Raw genomic sequence first — 4,469 nt, 5'->3', positions numbered from 1 at the left:
CACTTGGCCTTGTTGAAGCTCATCCTGTTGACGTTGGCCACAGATCCAATCTATCCAAGTCTCTCTGCGGAGCCTCCCTGTCCTCATGCAGGTCGACACTCCCTCTTCACTTGGTGTCACCTGCAAACCCACTGATGATGCACTCTGTGTCCTTATCGAGATCATCAATAAGGTGTTGAACAGAAATGGTTCCAACACCGAGCCCTGAGGTCACCACTTGTGACCGGCCGCCAGCTGGATTTAGCTCCACTGACCACCCCTCCCTGGGACCGTCCATCCAGCCAGTGCCTGACCCAGCAGAGCGTTCCCTCACCCAGGCCATGGGCAGCCAGTTTTTCTATGAGAATTCTATGGGGAACTGTGTCCAATGCTTTTCAAAAGTCCAGGTAGACAATATCCATAGCTTGTCCCTCGTCCAGTAGTTGGATCATCTTGTCATAGAAGAGATGAGGTTTGTCAGGCAGGACCTGCCTTTCCTAACCCCATGCTGACTGGGCCTGATCCCCTGGCTGTCCATTACATGACTTGTAATGTCAGCCGACGTGACCTGCTCCATGACCTTCCCTGGCACCCAGGGCACACTGACAGGTCTATAGTTTCCTGGATCCTCCTTTCTGCCTCTCTTGGGTGTTACATCTGCCACCCTCCAGTCCAGTGGGACCTCCCCAGTCAGCCATGACCTCAGGTAAATCATGGACAGTGGCTTGGCGAGCACATCTGCCAACTCCCTCAGCACCCTTGGGTGTAACCCATCCGGTCCCACAGATGTGTGTGCATCCAGGCAGTGTAGCAGGTCTCTGACCACCTCCTCTGCAACTGTGCTGACCTCAGCCTGCTTCCCCTCCCATCTCCCAGCTCCTGGGGCTGGGTGTCCAGGGAACAGCCAGTTCCACTGATAAAGACTGAGGAAAGTAGGCGTTGAGCACCTCAGCCTTTTCCTCATCCTTAGTTACCAGGTTTCCCTCTTCATCCAGTAAAGGAGGGAGATTTTCCGTAATTCTACTTTTGCTGTTAATGAATTTATAGAAACATTTCTTGTGATCCTTAACAGCTGTAGCTAAGTTGAACTCAAGCTGTGCTTTAACTCTCTTAATATTCTCCCTGCACAGCTTCACTACATCTTTATACTCTTCATGAGAGACCTGCTCCCTCTCCAAAGGCAATGGATTCTCATTTTGTTCTTGAGATCCAGGCAAAGATCCCTGTTTAGCCAGATCAGTCTCTGTCCCCGCCTGCTTGTTTTCCAGCACATGGGAACAGCCTGCTTCTGTGCCTTTCAGACTTTGCTCTTGAAGTATGTCCCACCTTCTTGGACTCTCATATCCTTGAGGGCACCCTCCCAAGGGATTTTGTCAATCAATCTTTTGAACAGGTCAGAGTTTGCCTTCCGGAAGTCTAAGGTGGCAGTTTTACTAACCCCTCTCTTTGTTTCTCCAAGGATCGAAAGCTCAATCATCTCATGATTACTCCACCCTAGACAGCCTCCAACCTTTACATCCACCGCAAGCTCCTCCCTGTTCACAAGAAGCAGGTCCAGGAGGGCACCTTCCCTGGCCAGCTCACTCACAAGCTGGGTGAGGAAGTTATCCTCCACACAGTCCAGGAACCTCCTGGGTTGCTCCCTCTTTGCTGTGTTGTGATCCCAGCAGATACCCGGGAGGTTAAAGTCCTCCACAAGAACATCAGCAAGTGACTGCCAGATCTCTCCCAACGGTTTACGGAAAGCTTCACCCACCTGGCCACTTCGGTTGGAGGGTCTATAGCAGACTCCCACAGCAAGATCCGCTTTATTGGCCCTTAACCTAATCCAAAAACTCTCAACCCCCTTATCACTGTACTTGATTTCTGAGCTCTCATAGCATTCTCCAACATACAGGGCCACTCCAACACCTCTCCTTCCCTGTCTATCTCTCCTGAAGAGCTTGTAGCCATCGATTGCAGCACTCCAGTCATGTGAAGCATCCCACCACGTTTCTGCTGTAGCTACTATGTCACAGTTCTTGTGCTGCATGATGCCTTCAAGCTCCCCCTGTCTGATGCTCATACTGCATGCGTTGATATAGATGCACTTGAGATAAGCTCATGATCCCTGGCTTGTCTATAGCAGGGTGACCAAATAGCTTCTAGAAAAAAATAACCTTCAGGTGCAGAGACCTCCATTGTACCTGAACATAGATTTCTGAAAGTGGAGCTGCATTCCATCCTAATGCCTTTAAATACACTCTTTACAAGTGTTTTCTACTAGTTTAGATCCTTTGAAAGGCTGGTGGTCAGTGAAGTTAAAACTGTGACCCGTAGGAACCACTCATATAAATACCTATAGTACATGGTCTACACAGAGGGATATTGCTCTGGTATTTTCTCCATCAGTTTAGGATGGTTCTCATGCATGTGAATATAAGCATCTGCATTTGAGCTTATAGTATACATTCTGTATCAAAAGAGAGAAGAGGTAACTATGGATAGTGATTCATTTATTTTAAAATGATGGACTTTCGTTTGAGTAGGAAGTGAGCAAGTAATTAATTTAAAGAATTACTTTCTCTGAGAGGTAATTTCTGATTTCTAGTCAGACCTGGCATTTATCTTATGTTGTAATATAATGAGAACTGAGCAGTCTTCTGGTAGGATAGTTCTTACATGATCACTCAAGAAGTCATGCTTCAGACACTTGACGTAAAAGTTTCAAGTTGGAATTTTTTGAAATGTATTTTGAATTGTATTGTTAAGCTTATCTATCATAGAGAAATAGGTCCCATCCTGTTATAAACACTCATGAAAACATGCACACAAACACAAGAAACCAGTCTTCAGATATATATTACAAAAAAATGATGAATTCAGAACAAATAAATAATTCAGTTCACTCTTGATTGACCTATTTTATCTCTGGATGTTTACAATGAGAACATCTTCACCTGAGCCGTCTGTGTTCCAATGCATAGAAATAAGGCATTGCCAGAGCACAATTTTTATGTCCTATTTTAGCTGTCTAATACACAGTTGCATTAATTATGGCCTTAAAATGCTTGTGCCCTTTGAATGGTTGTTTTACAGCTCAGATAGGTTGTAAATGTTTAAATCTCATTAGATGAACCCACACCTTCATCTGATCTAATTCTCCTAGATTTCTTTTATACCTCCTGCTTTCATCTGTGACACTGACCATTTCTCCTCCCAAAAGACTCTTGAAAGCAAGGCCCGATGTCCCTTGATATCTGTTGTTTTACATTCTAAATATCTGTAGTAAATTGGACACCATGGTCATTCTCATCATTCACAAAGGTATTTTTAAAAAAGCCCTTCATTTTTAAGTGTTTTTTCAAAGACCCTTTTACCTCCTTGTTTCACAGGGTTCACAGTGTGTAGATAAAAGGATTTAGCATGGGAATAACAATAGTGTAGAAGATAGAGTGTTGCTTTTGTCAGGTGATGTGTTCCCAGGCTGAGCATACATGAGGAAAACCGTCCTGAAGAACAAGCTGATGGCCACCATGTGAGAAGAGCAAGTGGAGAAGGGCTTGCATCTGCTCTTGACTGAAGGCATTTGGGCAATAGTGATGATTGTATAACCACAGGACATAAAAGGCACAAAGGCAGTGCCCACAATAATTGATCCACATAGATCCAGCATTACTATTTCGCTGAAAAGTGCGTCTGAGCAGAAGGCATTCATCACTGCAGGAACATCACAGAAGTGGTTTATTTCTTTGAGCCCACAAAAGGACAGAGCCTTTCTGGATGGTGCAATTGATGCAGCCTGACAGTTAAGAGCCCATCACCATGAAAACATGAAGTGTTTTATTCAGAATGACTTTTGCAGCAGTGGATTGCAGATGGCAGTGAATCAATCAGCAAGGAAAAAGGCTTCCATTGTGCCAAAGATAGAGAAGAACATTTGAGATGCACAGCCATTGTAGGAAATTATTCTTCTGCCCAGTGAGAATGTCAGTGCTGCTCTGAGAGTGATGGCAGAGGAATAGCAGATGTCCAAGACAGAAGTTTTCTAGGAAAAAGTACATCGGAGTGCACAGCTTGGAGCCCATTCTAACGATGAGGATCATGCAGGCATTTCGTACCGCAGTGAGAATGTACATTATTGGGAACAGAACAGAGCTGCAATCCCGGATGACATTAGAACTCAACCAGAATGAACTCAATTACCTCAGTGTGGTTTTCCATGTTTCCTTTCAGATGATGTTTAAGAAATTAGGGTGCAGTGGGCTTCAAATACTTTGTCTGGAGAAGCGATTAGAAGAATAAGAGAAGCAATAAGATATATGAAACATAAGAATAATGAAAAATAGAGAGACAAATAAATTAAAACAAAAAACAAACAAACAAACAAAAACCAAACAAAAAACAAAACAAACCAAAACAAAACAAAACCAAAACAAAAAAACCCAGAAAATTGAATCATCTAACATATCTGAAAATTCTTCTAATATATTTATTTGCAGATGAACCAA

General features: G+C 43.7%; 1 pseudogene; it reads right to left on the bottom strand.

Moving 5' to 3' along the window:
- Positions 1-3,233: 3,233 nt before the first annotated feature.
- Positions 3,234-4,182, bottom strand: LOC113484659 (annotated as a pseudogene).
- Between the last annotated feature and the right edge of the window lie 287 nt (positions 4,183-4,469).

This window comes from Athene cunicularia (genome assembly GCF_003259725.1).
Source record: "Athene cunicularia isolate RWA chromosome 11 unlocalized genomic scaffold, athCun1 chr11_part3, whole genome shotgun sequence".
NCBI classification, from domain to species: domain Eukaryota; kingdom Metazoa; phylum Chordata; class Aves; order Strigiformes; family Strigidae; genus Athene; species Athene cunicularia.
The sequence above is the reverse complement of the archived record's forward strand: the minus strand, read 5'-3'. Positions and strand labels throughout refer to the sequence as shown.